This window comes from Sciurus vulgaris (assembly GCF_902686455.1).
Source record: "Sciurus vulgaris genome assembly, chromosome: 15".
Lineage (NCBI taxonomy): Eukaryota > Metazoa > Chordata > Mammalia > Rodentia > Sciuridae > Sciurus > Sciurus vulgaris.
Window position 1 is genome coordinate 70,124,883 of NC_136476.1, and position 22,431 is coordinate 70,147,313.

General features: G+C 50.0%; 1 protein-coding gene across 8 annotated transcripts in view; it reads left to right on the forward strand.

Annotated features, from left to right (window-relative positions):
* RGS3 (regulator of G protein signaling 3) overlaps positions 1-22,431 on the forward strand; it is a 363,854-nt gene that overhangs the window by 68,271 nt on the left and 273,152 nt on the right. The window contains exon 1 of one of the 8 annotated variants that reach the window (XM_079113629.1): positions 18,614-18,631. The exons of 6 other annotated variants lie outside the window; for them this stretch is intronic. The gene's annotated coding sequence lies outside the window, so the exon portion shown is untranslated. Of the gene's footprint in view, positions 1-18,613; positions 18,632-18,670; positions 18,833-22,431 lie in introns of those variants that run through there. One more of the 8 variants, XM_079113630.1, reaches the window with a different exon arrangement.

Sequence of the window (22,431 nt, forward strand, 5' to 3'; positions counted from 1 at the left end):
ATTTCTATAAGGTCAGATTGTGGATAGTTGGGCCCAAGAGGGAATGAGATGAGTTAGGGGTCCCTTCAGTCCTCCGGGTGGGTGGCGATGGCTTGTCTTGGAGGGTGACTGGGGTGGTGTGTGCATGCCAGGCTCTGGGATGAGAAGAGCCACACCCCCAGCCTACCACCTGCCCTTGTCTTCCAGCCCATCTTGTTTTCTCAGTGGTGTGAGTGAGGTTTAGAACCTTCCTCAGAGAGCTGCCTGCTGGCCAGGCTGTTCTGGAGCATTCCTGGAGCTGGGGGCAGTGGTGCTCAGCCTGGCCAAGGTGGGAAGGTTCACAGCCCCCAGGCCTTGGCAGGGGTGGCCTCCATGTTGTGCTGAGTGGTCCAGTGGGAAACTGGAACCCTGCTCTGGACACTGCTTGGTTTGCTTTCTGCAGAGCTCCTAAGGGTCAGGGGCAGGGTGTGGCTTAGTGGCTCTCATAGACTGTCCTGTCACAAGGTGAAAGGGAGACCACTGAGGGACAGTGATGGGAGCCTAGCCCAAGGGCTGCCTGCGGGAGCCCCTGCTGGAGCTCAGGGTTGGGCAGCCCTTATACCCTTTCTACTGCCAAGGTCACAGGTCTGAGGGACAACACTCATGTGCAAAGGGTATCTGTAAGAGCAGCGTCATTTGCAGAGGAAAAGGGAGCCAAGAGGCTGGAGAGATGGCTCAGGCCAGAGAAGCCCCTGCCTTGGAAACTTCTGTGTTGCCAGTGTCTTTAGAGAGGGTTCCTGTGCTCTTGTGAGTTTGCACAGCTGCTGTGACCACCTGAACCCCAAAATGGTGGCCTAGAAGAGAATATGTCCCTTACCTTCCATGTATCTTCTTCCCAGTGTAGGGAGTATCAGACATTGAATCGGCTGTCTCACAGGGGATGGGATGGACCTGCTGGTGACCAGGCTAATGCCCATGCCCAGAAGGGAGAGACGCTGCCTGGACTGGGATACACAACATCTCTGCCAACCAGGGCTTGGCCCGCAGGGCGAATGTGAGCGGGTGAGCAGCTGGGCCTGCACAGACAGCAGGCTGCACTTTGATTTCATTTGATTCCCTCACGAAATGACATTAAGGGGAATGTGAGGCATGAGAGAATCGCCTGTCTGGGAAGGCAGCAAGCTTGTCTCCCCTGGGCCTGGTGACCTAGCTCTGTCCAGCAGACAGGTACAGAGGACAGGAGCTCTGGCCAGAGAAATGGAGACTCTGAGCACAGTACCCAGCCCCAGGCTGGGGCTCACCTCCCAGCTTGTCCTGATGAGCTGATGTGTGGAGCAGTTGCTGCTGTCCAGGTCCCAGGGTGGAGATGGGGACCCATGCTCCTGGTGTGCCGTGGGCGGGCCTGCCCAGCGACTGCGGTGAGCCACAGCGCCATTGCTGCTCTGCCTCGTGAATCGATGCTACAATTAATTTGGCTCCATGGGCTCGAGAAGATGAAATATGACCTGGTGGCCACGGCATCCCAGCATCCCAGTCCATCCCAGCTGTTCAAGATGATGAACAAGCTTTCGAAATCGCATCTGAGAGTCATAATCACGGGAAACGTGGCCGGCCCCTCCCCACCACATAAATCACGCTAAGAAGCACACAATGGCCTCTTTCCTGATGGGCCAATTGTCTTGGTGTGGTGTCTTGGGCCCAGGAGCTAGGAGCATGGGAGCACAACTGTTTATTGTTGAAAAGGCCATCTGTGTCATTTGAATACAAAGTGACCCTTTTAGTTTCCCACACACCCTCTGATCCCATTTCATGGTGTCTTATGTCTCAGGCTCCTGGTCTTTTGAAACACCTCTCCTGCAAGCTCTCATGCCTGGGTCTTTGAGCCCTTTAGGAGTTGGGACAACATAGACATTTTGGAAATAGTGACATTAATTTGTGTATGTCTTATTGTTTTTTCTGTCCCTAAATTCTGCCACCAAAGCCCTCATTTGTCACACACAGCACCGAGGCACCAAGAGAGTTCTACAAAGTGGAGGTGTAGGCAGTTTTGCAATGTGGGAGTGTTTTCCCACAGTGACAGCATGAGATTTGGGGTCAGCAGCTAGGGTCCTCAGGTGTTATCTCCCCTGGGCCTCTTGGTAGCCTTGTTTTACGTATGAGCGAGCCCAAGCCTCCGAGAAGTTAAGTGATTTCTCTTAGGTCACACAGCTGGTAAGAGACCAAACCAGCCCTCAAGCTAAGACTGAATGAGTCCTCCAGTCCAATCGATTGCTCTTTATGGGGGCAAAGTTTTGCTTTTAGGGATAGAAGTGAAAGAGGTCATTTGCTCCTCCAGGAGGAGACAAGAGGCGGCTACCTGTGTGTCAGAAGTTATGGTCCATCTAACTGTAGTGGTGATGCCTTGGGGACAAGTACAACAAGTCCTTATTCTCTGCTTACTGAAGAAGAAACTTCCAGTATTCATTTACCTGTGGGGTGGCACAGGCTGAGAAGATCGATCTTTTCCCAAAAGATTTGAATCAAGTCTGACGTGACCGGCAAGACTGAGCTCCTAAGACGGGTTCTGGGGGCACTGGAATGATTGGGTTATGCCCCTTCCCCTTTAGGATCAGCAGGCACCACGCTGGTGCCTGGGCAAGCCATGGAACGTTGCCAGAGGCAGAGCGGCCTGGCTGAGCATCTGTACTGCTGGAGGCCTTGACCTGAGCCGGCTCAGGTCTGCCGACAAGCCCTGGCTCTCCTCCCTCCCTGGCTGCTGGTCTGCAGTGGGTAGACTTGTCTTCTCAGTCTTGCTCTTGGTCTCTGCCTTCTTGCTGTTCTTTTTCCCTCTTAAGGAACAGAACCCAGTCTTACCCTCTGCTGTCTTGGCTTTCTTCTCCCAAGCCTGTCTCTGAAGGGGGCTGCCTGCTGTCCTCCCAACTGGTCCCAGCTCCTTGGCTTAAGGTTAGAGTAATACAGCTAGGTCGTTTTATGAGAGCACTCACACTGTGAGCCAGGCACGGGGCCCAGCTTTGGACGCACAGTATCTCTTTCAATCCTCACTACGGTATTATGAGGTTCCTTATTCTGTTACACATTGACTCCCATTAGGCCCAGTTTATAGCTGAAGACTGAGTCAGGAAACTTGCCCAAGGTCACACAGCTGGTGGTGGCTCAGATGGCAACCCAGGTAGCCCTGCTCCAGAACACTGGCTTTTGATTATTCTGTTCTAATATTGCTTTCCTGCAACCACAGACCATCCCAACTGGGAAGGGCTGGGGTGACTGGACAGTCACACTCCTGCTTAAAAACCATGGGGCAGGCCGTGGTCCTAGGAATAAAGCCCAGGTCTCCGGGTTCTCCTGGCTGCTCTTCCCTCTTGCTTTGCCGCTGAGCCTGGCCACAGAGGTCTGTTTCTCCTGCTCCCGAGTCCCAGTGTTGTTCCTGGGTAGGCTCTTCCTTCTGCCTGCTGCTGCCTGCGTCTTTACTGTCTTCCTGGCTGCCAGCCTCTACCTTCAAGGCTTAGCACCTCCTCTGAGACACGTTTCTCAGGCATGCATCAGAAGCCACTGCCTCCCCCTGTGCTTAATCAGAGGAGTTTCATCCTGAGCATGGTGTATCAGGCAGAGCTATCTCTTGTAAGACTACAAGCCCCTGGGGCAAGTGGAGGCCGTGTTTTATTTGTCTTTCAATGTTGTCTGGCCCATTGCAGGTGAGCAGTAGATGTTGTAGAATTGAATTGGGCTCTTACATTCTAGAAATTAGAGGAGGAAATAGGATCCAAAAGGGGAGGTGACCTGGCCAGAGTCATGGGCAAGTTAGCATCAGAGCCAGGACTAGAACTCAGGTCAGAGGAATTTGCTCAGAGCTTTTGTGTTGTCCTGCCCCCAGCTTTGCAGATACCAAAGCAGGGGTGGATTCTCAACTGGTTTATGAAGCAATCTGTTCAGGTTCACATCAAAGTCAAGGATAGCACCATCTTCCCATGCTGGCCTAGAGTATCCTCAGAGGGAAAGGAAGCCTCATCAGAGTTGCTGTTATGGTTCTCTTCCCCACGTTTTAGGGCTCCCCTCTCACTGAGCCCCTTGTCTCAGAGAAAAACCAAAGTAGAATTCTGAGGCTCTTGGTTCAAACACTGATTTTGTTGGTACTTACTGTATGACCTTGGGCAAATTGCTTTACACCTCTGATCATCCATTTCCTTACCAAGAAAAATGAGGGAATTGAACTTTGATGGTTTCCAGGAGTCATCAGATTCCAAACTATTCAGACATAACAACGGGGTTCAGTATAGAGTAACTACCCCCTCCAAAAGGTGGAGACCCTGATTGCCAGCTGGAACTAGTTCAAGTTCCTCATCGTTGTCACTGTCTCCAGACACATACCTGATCCCTTGAGAGAGTTCCGCACTGAATTGCAGAGGGGAGAATGGGCAGGAAGCCTCAGCGCTCAGAAAAGGAAGAAAAAGAGCAGACATTTTTGTTTTTGCAATGAATCAGTGAGTACGCTGTGGATGTGTGCACAAGTACCACGTTAATATCCATCACACACTCATAACGCAAGGTTTGCTTGTGGATCTTATACCAGATGAGGTCCTCATGACAGACACCCCAAATTAAACCCACTCCTGCCTCCATCTCACCCAGGGCTGCCTCTTCCAGGCTGCCCTCAGAGGCCAGCACGAGGAGCTCTCAGCTCACATCCTTCCCCTGCAGCTTCCTTTCTGCTCAGGGGGTCTGGCTCGCACAGGACACATTTGAACTTCACGCACACGCGCACCCTTCCATCTCGCCAGCACTGGTCTACAGCATCAGGCTAATTTCAAGTGGAATTTATGGTCATCAGTGTGCAGTGCCTTGGTTTCTAGAGTGGTGGGAAGTCTCTCTCCTGCAGACCCTTCCCCAGAAGTTGCTGTGGATTTTCTCATTGCCTTTGACATCTGTCTTCTATCGCTCAAGACAATGCTACCAAAGAGAAATTTTCTCAAAAGGTGACTTTTAAACATGAGTGGTTTTTCGATTTGTGTTTAATTCTGTTATTGCAATTTAGTTTTCTACCATTTCTCCTCCGTGGATGAAGATTAAGGGGAAAGTAGCCCAGGAAGCTGACCAGGATTTATGACACCGTTTTTCAATGGAAAATGCATTCTGAGACCTATAATCAACTCTCAGAAGACTCTGGGAACACAACCCAGCACATACCCCAAAGCAGAGAAGACAGTATTTATGTCGAGTAACTAGAATTAACATAGACTCTTCTAAGAGCTAAAAAAAAAAAGCCCTCCACTGTCCCCTGCTGAGATCAATTGATCAACAAGGCGATTTATAGAAACCAAACCTAAAGGGAGGCAAGGCTTGGCTCAGGGCACACAGTTGGTGACTTTTGAAGATTCTGCTGGGTTGGGGGCATGGAGGGGGGCACAGATGGTCTTACATGGCTCTCCTCATCTCAGCAATTCACAGAGTTGTCATTAGGAAATATAAGTCACCACTTTGGGCGGTAGTGGAAATAGTGAGAAACCAGGCCAGCTAATGGCGTGGGGAGAGGTTGTCTGGTCGGCTGGCTTGTCTAGAAATTCCTGGCACATTCTTCTGGAGCAGAATGAATGGGCTGCTGTGTTTTACCTGGAGCTCCCAGTGTGGTGGGGGCTGGTGGAGGTGAGGCGCTCCCTGTGGTCTGTTCTAAAAATAGAAGTGGGACCAGCACCTGAGGGGAAGAGGAGAGGGCTCCTTTGGGAGCAGGGTGGAGCCTCCTCGCCCCCTTCCTCTTCCTGTCAGGTCCTCTGTGAGGAAGTCCCACAGACTCTCGGAACCCAGGTCTGGGAGGGTCCTGGAGCATCAGCCCTCCCCTCCCCCACCTGCCACACCAGGAGACCCTGGAGGTCCAGAGCAGGAGGACTGGCCTGTAGTCACTTAGTCTGGGGAGAAGTTTCCAGAGGAAGGCTGTTTTCCTCCTGCTGTTTCAGAGGGCAGCCTTAGGCCTTGAGAGGTTTTCTCTCACTGCCTCTGGGCTCACAGGGCCTGGGAACTCCTGGGACCGGATGTAGTCGGGCTTCCTGAGTGTCGCCCTGCAGGCGGAGTCCCTGGCTAGTCCACTCTGTGCCCTGACCTCGGTCAGCACCATGCCTTCCCCTTGCTGATGTCCCCTCCCTTGCCGACTTGTTTTTTGGTCCCCTCCTGTGCTCTCTGCAGGGAGGAAGACAAGGGCCAGCATAGAACTGAGAGGGGGCCTCCCAGCTTGGGATCTGTCTCTGTCCTTCCCCAGGAACAGGCAGAAGCAGCTAGAGGCTTGTGGGTATAGAGGCAGAGACCAGGGTTCCAATGCCTGCGCCGCCTCTCACAGCTGTGAGATTACTACAAAATAAGGCAAGGTCACTTGTCACTTCTGACCCTTGTGACGATCAGAGGGTGGTGGCAGGAGCTAACGGGAGAGGCTGTCATGACATGGAGCAGTGAATGCATGCATGACTCTGTCACCCCCTTAACTTGGGGCCTCATCCCCTGGGGACATGGCAGGATTATTAGCATATTTTTTAATGCAGTTGACCTTTTTTGTTGTGTTGCAAAAGTGATTCATGTAATTGATGTTTATGATAATAAAAACATTTAATACAGATGAACCAGGAGAAGGAAATGGGATACATCTCTAATCCCAGCACCCAGAGATAACTACGGTTAACTTTTGGGACTTAATCTGTCAGGCATTTGTTTACATACATATATATTTTATTTGTAAATTGGGGTTACTGGTGCGATTTCCTAACCTGCTCTCTTCATGTAGTATATCCATGTTATTCTTAACAACATCATTTTTAGTGCCTGAAGAGTAATTCATTATGTAGATGAAACATGCTTTATTTAAGCCATCTCCAGCAGTTCATCATTCAGGTTGTTTCTAGTTTTCCTTGTTACGAACACCTGAGATGAAAATCCTTGTAGATAAATGCTGGTGTCCCCAGTATCCAGTTCAGCACCCAGTACGTGTTTGATGCTCAATAAATAATTGTTGAAAGAACGAATGCTTTGTTGCAATTTCTGGGTCAGTGGGTGGGTGTGTGTGTGCAATGGATTCTTGGTCCTACCTCCAAGTTGCCCTTCAGAAGGCCTGGACCAACCTCTAGCCCCACCTTGATGGAACAGATTGTCCTGCCTTGATGGGTCTTTCCTTAGTTAGCACTGAAAGTCCTGCTTTCCAGGGAACCAAGAGGTCTGGGTAAAAGAATGTCCATTTCCCTGCACACTCAGGGTGGATGTACCCTGCATACTGTGTTTTAAAATATGTTCACTAGAGATGTGAACATTTATTTACAGTATTTTAGTCATTTACATTGCTTCTTGTGGGAGTAGCCTATCTTTTGCCCATGTTTCAGTTAGGCTATTTATCATTTAATTATTTATTCACAAAGAGCTCTTTATATAATAAGGATATTTGTATGCTACCCTTTTACTTTTATTCTTTATTCTTTTTTTGTGGTGCTGGGGATTTAATTCAGGAGTACTCCACCACTGAGCTATACCCCCACTCCTCTTTATTTTTTATTTTGATACAGGGTGGGTCTCACTCAGTTGCCTGGGCTGGCCTTGGCCTTGTGATCCTCCTGCCTCAGCCTCCCAGAGTTGCTGGGATTACAGGTGTGCACTACCATACCTGGCTATTTTTATTATTTCTTAAGCTACAGGTAATTCTGATTTATAGATAGTCACATCTATAAATTGTTTCAGTAACAATAGAGATGTTCAAATACCATACAGTTCACCCACTTAAAGTATATGAGTTTATGATGCTTAGCATATTCAGACTTGTACAACCATCACTACAATCAATTTTAGAACATTTTTCTTAACTCAAAAAGAAATCATAGCCTTTAGTTTCACCCATTAATTCCCCTATCTCCTCCAGTCCAAAGCAACCACTAATCTACATTCTTTCTCTATAGATTTGCCTATATTGGACATTTCATATAAATGGAATCACATATTTGACCTTTTGTGAATAGCTTCTTTTATTTATTTTATTTACATAACGATCTCCCATTCATCCATGCTGTAGCGTGTATCAATCCCTAATTCCTTTTCGTGGCTGAGTATCATTCCATTGCACGTTAGACCATGTATTATCTAACCATTGATCAGTATGGGCATTTGGGTTGTTTCCACCTTTTGACTGTTATGAATACTGCTACCGTATATTCATGTGTGAGTTTCTGTGTGGACGTACGATGTTGTTTCTTAGGTACATATTTAGGAGTGGAATTTCTGGGTCAAGTGGGCCAAGGGTTTAACTTTTTCAGGAACTGTCAGACTGTTCCAAAGTGACCATGCAATCTTACTTTCTACCATCAATGTATGAGGATTCTAATTTTTTCACATTATTGCCAACAGTTATTATTTTTCCAATTTTTTAAAAAAATGATAGCCATCCTAGTGAGTGTGAAGTAGTGTCTCATTGTGGTTTTAAATTGCATTTTTCTGATGACTAATATCATATCTCTAAATTTAATTTTTTTGTCATTTGTGTTGTGGTATTCATCCCTTTGAACTTTATAGTTTTGTCCTTAAACTTTTAACATTTTTATCTGTGTGGAATTTACTTTGGTGTATAGTACAAGGCAGAATATTTTCCATTTTTCTTAGTTATTTGCTCCAATGCTTATACATTTTTGGACAAGTCCTCTTTTTTTAAAAAATTGTTGCCCTTCTCTCTGCATTCTCATATATTTATTCTTTTAAATGAAATTCAGTATTTTTTTTTTATCATGACTTTATAATTTAGGTCCTGCCTCTCCTTCTTGCTCCTCCTAAAAGATCTCTTTGATATATTTTTGTTTTGTGAGTTTGAAGTAGTATCTCATTGTGGTTTTAAATCACTTTGAAATTTCTATTGTAATTATACTTTAAAATATATAAAAATGGGAATATTCAAATCATTACAATAGCATATTCTCATTTGGGAATAGGTCATATGTCTTCATTTATGCAAATCTTTAAAAATATTTCTCAGGCAAAGTTTTGAGAAAAAAAAATCAGATATGACTTGCACATTTTTTTGTTATCTAGTTGAGGGAATATAAATTTTTATTTATATTGTGAATGGGAATATTTATTTATTTGACATTATATATGTGCTTTAACTGATAACATACTTGTATAAACTTGTGCAAAAACTTATAAACTTGGGCTGGACGTCAGGTATGGGTGGTACACGCTTGTCCTCCCAGCTACTCAGGAGGCTGAAGTAGGAGGATTGTAAGTTCAAAGCCAGTCCTGCAACATAGCAAGACCCTGTATCAAAAGACAAAGAAAGAAAAGAAAAGAAAATGAACTTGGGCTGGGACTATAACTCAGTGATAGAATGCTTACCTGTTGTTTTGGTCAGCTTTGTCATTGCTGTGACCAAAAGACTTGACAAGAACGATTTAGAGGAGGAAAAGCTTATTTTGGTCATGGTTTCAGAAGTTCAGTCCATGGCTAGCCAACTCCATTACTCTGGACCCAAGATGAGACAGAACATCATGGCAGAAGGGAATAGTGAAGTAAAGCAGATCGGGACATGACAGCCAAGAAGCAGAGAGAGGAAGAGAAAGAGAGAGGGAGGGAGGGAATGCTCTGCTCTCCAGGATCAAAATATAAACCTCAAAGGCATGCCCCAGCCCAGTGACTCACCTCCTCCATCTACTCCCACCTACCTACAGTTATCACCCAGTTAATCCATATCAGTGGATTCATCTGCTGATTAGGTTACAACTCTCACAATCCAGTCATTCCACAGGGGAACTTTCCTGGGTGGTCTCACACATGCGCTTTCGGGGGACATCTCATCCAAACCATAACTCCTAGCATGGGCGAAGACCTGGATTTGATCCCTAGCACTGCCCACACACATAAGTCTAAATTTAACTGAACTGAATAAAATCAAGACTGCCCCCCCAATTCTTCCAGCCCTTTCTGCATCAATAGCCACTAATGATTGATATAGTTTCTCCAAATCTTTTTCCATACACACATTATTTTACTAAATAATATTGTATTACTCACATTTTGTAACTTAAATATAAAAACTTACTATGTCGTAGAAATCTTTTACATTGGTACTTAAAAAGTTCTCCATCTTTATCATAATTCTTTAATGGATGCACAGTTAGGTTGTTTCTAATACTTTGATATTTTGAGCAATGCTGGAATGAGCCTCCAAGGACTGTCCTAGTCCCTCTTGTGCTTGTCTGTAGGATAGAGAGTGACCCACACTACCAAAGTACTTTAACATTGCTTTCCTTCTGACCACACATGTAATCTGCCCAGCACTATTGTTATTATTCCCATTTCATAGATAAGAAAACAGAGGAACACAGTGGTGAGATGCATGTACACTTTGCATCCCTACACGCCTGTTTCCCTGCACCCTACCCAACCCTGGATGCTATTCTTTCCAAGCTGTTGGTATGAGAAGTGAAAAATTACCTTCCATCTTAATTTGCATTTGTTTGATTACTAATGGGGTTGGGCTTCTTTTTATGTTTATTAATTATCTGTATTTCTTCTTTGGCTTGTCAGTTCATACCATTGGCCTGATTTTTTTATTTGTAAGAGATTTTATATGGTTAGAATATTTGCTTTTTGTATAGGATGTAAAGACTTTTTCAGTTTGTTGTTTGCCTTTTGACCTTATTGATTCTATCACTTATCATTCAAATGTTCATCTTTTTTTGATAATAAATATATTTGTTATCAATAATAAATATACAATATATAAATATATTTTTTATCAATTTTGGGGGTGGTAGGGGTGGCTACTAAGGCCTTTACTACCCTGAGATAGTGAGGAATATTTTATTCTAGTACTTTTACCCTTTTGTCATTTGAACTTTTACCTTTGTGTTTGTAATTCATTTACAGTTAATTTAGTGCCTGGTGTCAGATGGATTAACTCTCATTGTTTATTCCCTCTAGACAGTTGAACAGTTTTTCCAACCCTATTGTTTGAGCTGTTCTTCCTTTTTTTTTTTTCATTTATCATAGACCAGCTTTTCACACAGAGGTGGGTGGATTTTGAACCCTCCTGTCCACTGCAGTGATCTGTCTCCACTGGCACTGGGGGTTTCAGTGGTATTAAGCATCCCAGGGCCAGCCTCCATTTTCTTCTGCAAATTCTCCTCTGAAGTTCTGCATCTTAACTCTAGGCAGCTAGCGGTTTTCCTTTCACCTTCTCCCCACACATATTTCAACATCAGGCATTTCAGCAGATCTACAAAATGTCCTCAACTCCTACAACCCATAATGAGCACGTCGGCTGGCCAGTACTTCTCTTTCCTTTCTTCCAGACCTCCTAGGTAGTGTTGAAATCATCTGGAATTTTAGTTTCTGATTGTTACTATTTTAAAACATTAGTTGCATTGTGTTTTAAGAATCATTTATTTAAAATTGCTTTTAACTCTCAACTCTGTTATCGGTAGTTAAGTCTATAAAAGGTCTGGCTTCTCTGCTTGCTGTCTCTCTCTCATACCTCATCATGTCTCACTTGGCTTTTGGGCTTCGATTTGCTTGTGTCTGAGTGTTTCCTTGAGTAATTTTTTCCAGAAAGGGGCTGGAGTGGTGTACTATCTAAGTCCTCACAAACCTGGAGACATTTGCCCTCGTGCGCGAACGGTAGTTTGCTTAGGTAAGAATTCTAGGCTAATAGTCCTTCTCCCCGAAAACCTGAGAGCCATGCTCTGTGGTCTCTGAGTTTTAGTATTGTAAGAATCACACTTTATTTGACGCTCTTAAATTTCTTTATGGAAACAGGAAAGATTTCTTTTTTTTAATCATTGATACTTGGAAATTTCACCAGATTATTTCTAGTTACTTGTTCTCTTTGGGTACTACCATGGTAAGCCCCCTCAGTCTGAAGACTCAAATCTTCCTTTAGCTCAAGGAAGTTTTCTATTGCTTTTTGGAAGTATTTATGGACTATGTGTTCAATTTCCTCTTTTGAAATTCCTAATACTGACAACGGTAATGATAATGGCACCTAACATTTATGGAGTGTGCTTTCCTTTTGGTATAATATGTAATCTGCCCAAAACCTTTAGGTTCTGAAATGACAGATTGAGTCATATTGGGATACTGAAGCCCAGAGAGAGGCAGGGGCTCTCAAAGATTCTCCAGGGCATTTAGAGTTGGGAATCTCCCCCCTCTTCCATTCCTTCTGTCTCAGCCACTCTCTCTAGGCCTCATCTCTGTCACTGGAACTCCTACATGGTCTCCGGGTGGATCTCCCTGTGCCTCCTCCTGTCCATTAGTCACCTCTCTAAACAGCACCCAGATGACTCTTCCTATTGAGCAAACTTAGTCATCTTCTCTCTGCTGAATGTTGGTGGCTGGGTGACTTCATGAATGAGCAAATACATCTAGAGTGTCTACTGTACTTAGCACTAGTGAGATATTAGTCAGGAATTTACCAGTTGCAAGTGACAAAAACCCAACTCAGATTAGCTTTGTCCAATAAATGGAGCTCACTGGATTATGGATGGTTGACTCCATGCATTGTTGGATTCAGGACCTTGACCAACATCACCAAGAACGGGCCTCAGCTTTTCTATGCCTTGGTTCTTCCTACTTATGTGTTGCCCACTCCTCAGTGGTGGCAGCGGAGCTGACAGAAATACCAGGGTCACAACCTTACAGTTTGATTCCGTCCACCATTTCAATGATGGACCCTGGGCCTGAGTCCCATGTTGGATCATGTATGTACCAGTCCCAGTCACTGCAGACAGCAGGATGGGATAACTAATTGGCTGAGGCCTGCCTGGGTCACATGTCCATCTCTGGAGTGTGAGATGGGTCAATTCCATATAAACCATCTGATGTGAGAATGTGGGAGGGAAGTGCAGTCCCTTAGATGGCAAAGAGGGGTGAACAGAGAGTGGTCAGGCACAATCTCAGATGTCCTCTCCCTTTCGGCTCATCAGCCAACATGGTCCTCATCTCCCCAAAGCTAACAGTCTAGTGTGGTGGAAGGACAGTTGGAGGAGAGACAGACATCACTATGAACAATGTGGAACAAATCAATGACAGATAGGAAAAGGGTCTAATGAGAACACCCATCCGGAGGATGTGGTCAGGATATTAGGAGAGTTTCTGAGGGTTTCGGATCTATGAGGATTGTCCCAGGTGAGGACCCCGAAGCAGGCCAGAGTGGGTGGAGGAATGGAACAGGGAAGGTGGCTGAAGCACGAGATGAGGCTGGAAGAGGATCGGGGTAGATGGTGCAGGGCCTTAGAAGTCGTGGCAAGGAGTCTGAACTTTGTCTTGAGGGCAGTGGGAGCTGCTGGCTGGAGCTGTGGTGTAGACCACTCACAGTGGCACATGGAGGAGGAAGTTGAAGCTGTGTCTACCAGGGAGAGAGGATGATGGTCTGGACTAGCCTGCAGGCATGCGGGATTGAGAGATGAAAGAAAGAATCACGTGACATGTGGGAGGTGAGATCTGCGAGATCTGGTGGTTAATGGATGAAGGGTGTTTGGGAGAGGGAAGTCACTCAAGAGTCCAGCTCAAGTAGGTGAGTGGCAATGCCACTCTGAGCTGGAAGGAGTGGAGGAGGGACAGTTATGGTGACTGTTTGTGAGTTCCACAGCAGGGTGAGAAGCATGACAGGGTCTGAGTTAGTGATTTCTTATAGAATGGGGACAGTCTTCAACCACACTTCAGTCAGGGCTTCTTCCACCACTGGTAGGGAGGGGTTGTGGTTTGTTAGGTGGGTTTGATAACATGGGCACCAGCGTGTACCCTACTCCATGGGACCTGTCACTAATCTCACGCTTAGATGTGGCAATGTTAAGTTGCCATGGAAGTTTCTAGACACTTTCCGTTTGGCTACTTACCACATTGCAGACCAGTGATAAGCAACTCATGAACCAGCACCATTTTGTAGACCACACTTGGAATGGACTGATCAAGTCTAACCCATGTGCACATTTTAGAGATAGGGAAACTGAGGTTCAGAGAAAGGGTTGGCCTTGCTCCAGAATTCACAGAAGGCAGCAGCAAAGTTCGTATTTCAGTTCAGTTTTTCTCCCATTGACCTTCTATTTTGAGAACCTGGCTCCAGCCCAATGGTCCAAGCAGTGGGTGGACTGATTCTAGCAGCCAAGGTCGCATGGATGGCCTCCCCAGAGCTGAGTCAGTGACTGAGCACTTCCCAGGAACTCAGGTTGTTGGGACACAACCTGGCCCTGGAGCTGGCAGAAGCACGGTGGGTCGAGGATTGCTCCCCAAAGTCTGGAATCTCAGGCCAGCATGTGGCCAACTGGACTGGAGCCAGGAAGGGAGATGGTCATGGCTCCTGGCCATCCTGTGCTGCTGCAGTCACCCAAGGTCAGGCTGGTCCTGCTGAGGTGATGGCGAAGTTCTCCAGGCCAGAGGCAGAAGCCAGCAAGTGACAGTCCTCAGGGCCAGCTCCATGGGGCCTCATGATCGCCACACGAGGCCCTCTCCTTGCTGTGGCTGGGAGCTGCAGACCCCAGGAGCCTGAGGTGGCTGAGGAATAGCCAACGGCAAGGGGAGAGACATCTAGGAAACGTGGGGTGGGGCAGAACTTGCAGTTCAGCGCTCAGGCTTGGAGCCCTCCTGCCTGGTGTGCCGGTGCTCTGCAATGTGACTCTGCCTGTTTCCTGATCCATGAGCTGGGCATGATGACCACAGCCTGTTGTCATTGGTAGCAATTATCAGCTTTTAGTACATGGCAGGCCCTCCTGTCACCCTCAGCAGATTATCCCATTGAACATCATGGTTTACATCAACTGTCTCGAGATAAATTCTGTCCATTTGCAGATGATAGGCAACAACAGCAGCCTCGATGTTTTCTGTTTATTGAGCACTTACTGTGTGCCAGGCATTCCACATGCTTCGCCTCTTTTGGTCCCCCAACAGGGCCCAGTCAGGCAGATGGTAGTAACCCTGTTTTACAGATGGGGAAACTGAGACTCATTTACATTGAAGTGACTTGTCCATTATTAATTCACATTCAAAGTTTTTGGACCCCCCCCACCCCCCGCCCCGAGACTGTTCTCTTTCCAAATGTCACTGGAAATGGTAGCATTGAGCTGATTCCTTTAGTGCGAGAGCATAGAGGGGGAATGAGGCCTTGGGCCCTGGCCTCATTTTAGAGATGGGACCTCTTTTATTTTTCCTTTTGTAGTGCTGGAAATCAAACCCAGGGCCTCATGCATGCTGGGCAAGTGCCCTACTACTGAGCTCCATCCCGAGCACCCTCATTTTATAAATGGAGCACAGATTCGAGGAAGGGGAAGGGACTTAACCTGGATTCTGCAGGCTACAAGCCAGAGCTCCTTGTGAACTTGAACTTGAACTTGAGGATACTTGCTCTTTCTTACACCACCCCAACACTTGTGGCATGTGTGCCCAATACACAGCACCTACCATCAGGAAGAGCAAGGTCCATGCTGTAGCAAGCAGAAGAATGTGTGCCCCACCCTGGTGTTAGGACCCTAGAGACCAAAGCATGGCAGGACAGGTCCTGCTTGCTGCCTCAGTGCCCGCATGTGCCACACCTACCTTGAAGTTCCATCCCAGAAGCAGGCCGCCTCCCTGTCAGCTCTGCAGCCTTTGCTCCCAGCACAAGCTCCAGCGCGTAGTAGGGACGCAGCAGTTATCCAAACAACAAGTCAGTTTCTTGACTGACTTTGGGGTGGGGAGGGCCTTTCTGCGTGGAGTCTGTAGACCCCCAAAACCAGGGCTGCAAGCCCGTGAGTGAAAGCTCTGTGCTGCCCAGGTGGACCAGCATGCTCAGAGCTCGGGCTGGGACATTGCGAAGATGTCACTCCCCAGGTGGAGCCTGCCTGGGGAAGGGGAGTCTGTGCGGGGCTCTTAGGGACACCAACCTGGGCATGTTGGGCTTGACACAGTGGAAGCAGAAACACAAACCAGGAAACCTTGCAGCAGTGGGGGCTGTGGGGGAGCAGCCTGTCCCTGGCACCTGGACAGCCTCCTGGACAGCTGCTACCTCTCCCTGGGGGCCTCTCTGAAGCCTGGAGCCCTGCCTGGGGTTGCTGCCCTCCAAACATGGGACCTGGGTCCCTCTGGGGCTGCTCCCAGTTGGCCCAAGCAGCAGGGAGTTGACCTGTGGTTGGCTACACAGCCAACTGACTTCTCAGCACCCCTGGTAGGCTGAGCCTCTCAGGGCAGTGGTACAGGACACTGTGGAAAGTGGGCTGGACTTTGATCCCCAGCTCTGTACCTGCCAGTGTGTGACCTTGGGCAGGTTTTATAATCTTGGTTTACCTGTCTGTGAAATGGGGGTATTAGAAATACTGGTAGGGTTCGGCGGATTTCATGAGTCAGTAATCAGAAGGCTTAAAAGAGGGCAACAGAGTGCTAAGTGTTAATTATGTGGGGCAACAAATGGGGCTCAGGCCCTGCATGCCCAGGTGCTGATCCCTGTGGCCTGTGGGCCGGCAGGATATTTCCACTTGCTAGGTCCCCATTTATCCTGCACTGAGCAGCACCCTCATTTATGTAGAGCTGAGAAGCACTGGGATGTGGTAGAAGGGGCACTGGACAGGGCGTGGGCAGTCAGGGCTCCCTGCCTTGCCACCAAGTGGCTCTGTTTCCCTGGGAGAAGCACGTACCCTCTCTGCATTTCCGTTTCACTGGCTCTGTGGGTGACAGGAGCAGGTCTCCAAGGCCCTCCAGCATAGGCAGCCTGCTGTCAGTGGCTCCTTGCCCCTACCCGTCTTCCTCCCCAAGATTCTCATCTAAGGCACCAGAAATTTCATTCCGGGAACCATGGCCCCAGGCATTGCTCAGCCCCATTAGAGTTGGTGTCTCCTAAGACTCACCTCCATGGTTTCCTGGGCCAAGGGTGGGTCCTGCTTCTCGGGAACCTGTAGGAGGGCAGCCTTCCTGGGCCCCTGCAAGGACTGCTTGGCTCTGTCCCCAGGAACAAGATGAACATTGGTTGGAGTCTGTAAGTGACTCACTCAGGTAAGGGCTGTTCTGTTGTGGGCCCTGGTAGAGGATGTTCTCTTATAGCCACATGCCTGTGTGTGCTCAGGAACAAAGAAGCAGGGGGACAGGCAGAGACACGTTCAGAGGCACTGAGGGACAGCTCTTCAGCCTACTGTGGCTGAGGCAGGGGGCTGGGAGCACAGGAGGATGGGGCTGTTTGTGCCCACTGTTAACGTGCTGAGTCCCAGGTGCCTTCCACTTAAGTGGAGTGGCCATGGGATGGTGTAGGCATAGCCCAGGGGGCGCTTATCAATGCCAGATGACACATTGCAGCAGTCACAGCACCAGAGAAGGGCTTGGTATTAGTAAAGTCACTTCTCGCCGTAGCAGGGCAGCATCATGGTGAAGAGTGGACACCCCGGTGATGGACCCGATGGCCTTCAATCCTGGCTTCACAGCCACCTTGCTGAGTGACTATGGGGAACTATCTGCCTGTCTGAACCTTGGAGTCTTCATCTGTAAAGAGGGTGGTCATCATCTCCACTGCAGAAGGTGCCAGTCATGATCCAGCTCTTTCGCAGTTCTTGTTGCAGAATCCATGCTCTAGAAAGCGAAGCCGAGAGCCAGCTCACAGAGCCGTCTGTTAAGCCCACAGCTGGGCAGGCCCCGGGGCATCGGTCCTACTTTACATATGCGGAAAACAAGGCTCACAGAGGGGCATCCACTTACTCAGTGGGACCCAGTCAGTCAGTCCTGGAGCTGGAACTAGAGCAGGGACCCTGGCCACCCAGTCCAGGGCCCTTTCCATAGTCCCCACCTTCCTCTGTTAGGAATGTCTCCTTCATTTGTGGTGGTAGTGCTTGGGGTCCTCTTGGTCATTATGCCAGGAAGGCTCTAGATCTTATCTTGAATTCTCCAGAGTTTGGCACAAAAAAAGTGCCCTATAAAACATGTGCGTCCAGCTGTGCGGAGGGCGCTGCCTGGTGGGGATCAGAGCCACCACTTCCTGACCCACCAGGGCAACTGCATTCTCAGTGTCAGCTGTGCTGGCAGGGAGACCGGGGTTCAGTTGCAACCATCCACTGGGACGATCAGCGAGGGGGTGGGAGTGTGACAGCGAAGCCTCTGTGATTGGCTCGGACCTGCCAGGGAGCAGCAGCTGGAGGCTTTGCCCTGCCCCAGATGGGGGAGCCCTCAGGATGTGTGTGGGGTGGAACCCACTTGGTATCCCAGGGTCAGGGGCTGCTGCTGGGAGGGACGTATGTCTCTCTCCAAATCAGCACTTTGGGGGCCAGCTTGGGCCCTGGGGGCTGGTGGCAGGGGTCCCAGGGCCAGCAATGGTGAGCGTGAGCGTGTAGGTAAGGAGCCCCGCTCAGCTCCTCGCAGGCTAAAGGGTTGGCTGACTCTTGCGTGAGCCATCCTGGACTTCTTGAGTGAAAGTGGTTTGGGAAATCATAGAGTTTTCTATTTGATGCAAGAAAGAAATCCAGCCTCCCTCCAGAGTGGCAGCGGCTGGCTGGACAGGGTGTGTTTGGGAAGGGCGCTTGCTGGAGGAGGAGGGGAGGGGAGGGGGAGGGGAAGGGGGGGAGGAGGAGGAGGAGGAGGAGGAGGAGGAGGAGGAGGAGGAGGAGGAGGAGGAGGAGGGACGGGTGATGCAAGGGTTTTGAAAACGCTACCTAGATGTGGGAGGTGGAACCTGGTCATTTGGTTCTGCTTTTCCCAGCAGGTACTGCTCCCCTGGGGAACTTGGGTAAGTCCATAAATAGCTCTGCTGACACAAAGGAGCTCTGTCTGGGGAAGGCAGCCGCTTGACACGGCCGTCCGCCCGCCCGCCCAGAGCTGCCACCACCACAGCCGCCCGCCCGCGGGAGGAGCCGGGCAGAGACCCGGGCGGGCGGGCTGGCAGGAGCGGCAGCCCAGAGTCGCCTGGGTCCCTGCCGGAGTGTGCTGGGTAGGTGCCTTGGTGACAGGGGTGTGTGTGGTGGGCGGGGGCTCCTGTCCAAGTCACCCCATGCCCCTGTTTCCATTGTTTCTTCCCCAGGGCAGCCATTGATAAGCATGTTGCGACCGGTTGTGTTGTGTTCTGAGATAGCCGTGTGTGTGTGTGTGTGTGTGTGTGTGTGTGTGTGTGTGTGTGTGTGTGTGTGTGTGATGGACAGGGGTCCTGCAGGGATGGGGGCATACGGCATGCTTCCACTGTTTGCCGCTCCCCACTTCTGGGCTAGTCGGCCAGCTTTTCTTTCTGGGAGAGAAGAGGAATGTTTGGTGACCGAGAAGTCAGGACACTGCATGGGGCGAGAGCGCTCGGCCAGCAGTGTTGGCTATTGTGTCAGGGATGTTGGCCGCACACCAGGCACTGGCGGTGGCAGCGCTTGCCTTATTCCTCTGGCCAGGAAAGAGAGGGTCTCAAGGGCTGGTCTCAAGGGTTGTCTCTGATCCTGAGACTTGGCTTTTTGCAGAAATGACCTCTGAAAACACAAGCAGGCTTGCTCTGCCTGGTGAGCTCCAAGCCCCCTGGGGAAGGGCTTGCACCTGCTCTCTTGGCTCCAACTGAGACCCAGAAGTAAGAGGGTAGTGGTTAGAGACCCAGGCACCCCACAGAGCTAGCTATTACCAAGCAGCAAACGCCAATTCTTTCCTCAACTTGGAGGGTTCACGTATCTACCCTTGTCCCCAGGTGTCCAGGAAAAACTCTTGAACCTTACTGCCCAGGGCTGGAAGGAGAATCCAGACCCTGAGAGGAGAGAGCCTTGCTCAAGTTTAGACAGCAGGTCTGTGGCTGAGCCAAGATCAGGGTGGAGGACCTCTGACAGGACATGTGGGAAGCTGCTGGCACCCCTGGCTTGAGATGCCTGGCTCAGGGCAGGATGGCCAGGCCCTGAGGCCGCTCTTGCAAACTTTTCATACCCTGGTACCCTCGGGCCTGTGGCCAGGGGGCTCCTGGCTCCTCTCAGGATGGCTGGAGTGGGTGCATCTCTGGAAGGAAGGAGCTGCAGAGGCTTGCCCCCTGGTGCCTGCGGGATCCCCGCCAGCGCACTGCAGCCAGAGTCAAAGTTTCCACCAGGGCCCCTTGAGTCCTCTGTGCCCAGCCAAAGGACACCTCCCCTCTTCCCAGCCCTAGCACGTGGCATGGCTTAGCCCAGGGCGGGTCTTCCAGGGAGACAAGCTCCACAGCAGGGCTCGCTTGGGTCCAGCCAGGCCTCTGAGAAGCAGGTGGTGGTGAGGATGGAGGACATGGAAGCTCTGGCCCACGAGGGCCTCGAGCAGAGGTCTCTACTGTGGCTTCCATTGTTCAGTACTCAGTCGCAATAAAGCCACCGCGCTTCCCAGCCTTCCTGCTCGTCTTCCCAGCCTTTGTGGGTGCAGTTCTATCTGGAAAGCACCTTTCTTTCCTTCCCTCCAGGTCCTAATCCTACCCAACTTTCACAACTTGAGTGAATAAGTCGGTCCACTGGTGGTAGCACCCCTGGTGGCCGCTTTGTGTCCTATTTATGCAAGATGTGGCCTTATTCATCCCTTAGTCACCCAAGAGCCTGGCCTGGTCCTGGGGCATGTTTGGAGGGGATATTGAATTGCCCTGGCTAACTAGGGTGGGTTAGCACATTCTGACTCTTTGCCTGATGAGAGAGTGGGCCCTGCCAGCTAGAGGGCCTTTAGGGGGGCCCCTTTAGGAGGGACCCTAGTCTCTGCAGGTCAGGATTGTATCCATAGAGCCAAGGGGTTAGGGGCTGGGTTTGATGGGAAGGGAGGCAGGGAGAATTTTGACTTCAGCTTGGCTGAGATCCTAAGGAGGGCCAACTCAGAGGTGGTGCTGGGCTGGGTGGTGTCCACACCATAAGCGGGATCATGGAAGTGGAAAGGGCAGCCCTGGCTGGTGTGAACACAAAGCTCACGGTCCTTTGCAAAGACCGTACAGGCTTAGCGCTCATCTCCCTGGACCCGCTTGAGATGGTGTCACTAGGCTGGATCTGGGGAACTGGATCTCAGCCAGTGGTCTGCCTGACTCTTCTAGAAGGTGCACTTGGGGAGGCATACCCATGCGCGGCTGGGTCCCTGGGGACCCTGAGAACCACTTCCCATTTGGTCTCCAAGGTCCTAGAGATGGTGGAATCTGTTTCCCTTTTGGATGGATATGGAAGGGAGCGAGGCAGAACAGGGAGGGCTTGTGTAAGGCTACATGCGACTCAGCTGCAAAGCTGGGACCAGAAGCCAGGACTCTGGCTGCCCAGCTGCGTCCTTCTCCACTGTAGCAGCTAGATGTCTCAGGGTACCTGGGTTTCATCTCGTGGCTCTCTGTCTTTTGGGCTTCCGGTGATATGCTCCTTTTCGAACCCTTGGGCTCACTGACAATAGCCCTGCTATTCTCTGGAAAAGGAATGTGTGTTATGGAGAAAGCCCAGGACACGGTGGCACCATTTAGTCTGTGTTCACTGGATGATCTCTGGCAAATGCATCGGCTCCTGGGGGCTTAGTGTCCCCTTCAGAGCAAGCAGGGTTGGGACCAGTATTGCCAGGCCTCTTCCAGCCATCTGGTTCTCTGCTTTTCTTAGACACCTCCTCTTCCTGGGTTCCAGGAGTCAGGGTCAAGGCCAGGGTCTGGCTCAGCAGGGAAGCAGCCTCTAACCTTTTCCTCAGGCGCCTCTGGGCAGAAGCCTTCTCATGCAAGCTGCAGCCTGGCGGGAGGTTTGTTGTTGTTTGTGGAGCCAGGCCGTTTCCAAGATGTCATCGCTCAGGGAGAACCATCATTCCTCCCAGGGATAAACAAGGCCGCTTATGGCTCAGCCCCCTAAGCCTGGAGAGTCCAGAATGCCTCACAGCAGGCCAGCTGGGCTCAGCCCCAGGGAGCCACCGCCTTCCCCTGCACAACCAGCTGTACCCAGGCATCCAGGAGTAGGGTGGGAGTGGCCACGGGGGTGCTGGACCATGAGCGTCTTGGGAGATCAGAACATCCAGGCACTGAGGAGAGAGTGCCAGGATGCCCGCTTCCTCCTAGCAGTGGCCTAGGTCATCCCTGCAGATGTGTGGAGAGCTGCCAGGTGTGCCCTCTGCTCCAGATGGCCCAGGGCCTTTCCCCTCTCCCTGCCTGCCATGGGTCAGCTTGCCTGCACCTGGCACCTTGGCCTGGGCCACCCAGAGACCTCCCTGCAGTTCCCAACTTAGAAAGGCGGGGCTTGAAGTGAGTTCCGGGGGGCTAGACCAGGCACACTTTCAGCTTATGGCAGGGATCCCTGAACCATCCTGCTACCTTGGTGGAGGTCAGTCAGCTTCAGGCATTCAGGGCAGGTGGCTCAGGCGAGGGGACATGGTCGGGCTGGAAAAGGGCTGGACAGAGCCTGGGGGGCCAAATGGCTGAGAAGGCTGGAGGCAGCCAGGGGGAAGAGGCATAGAATGGACGGCCCTGCCCAGAGTCAAGGATTATATCTGGAGTCAGCCAGGACGTGAAATCTTCCTTGCTCAGATCTCATTTGATGGAGTTCATAGTTGATCTAGATGGAGGTTCCATACTGTCCTTTCTGCCCCCTCCTTCCCTTCCCTTTCCTCCTTTCCTTT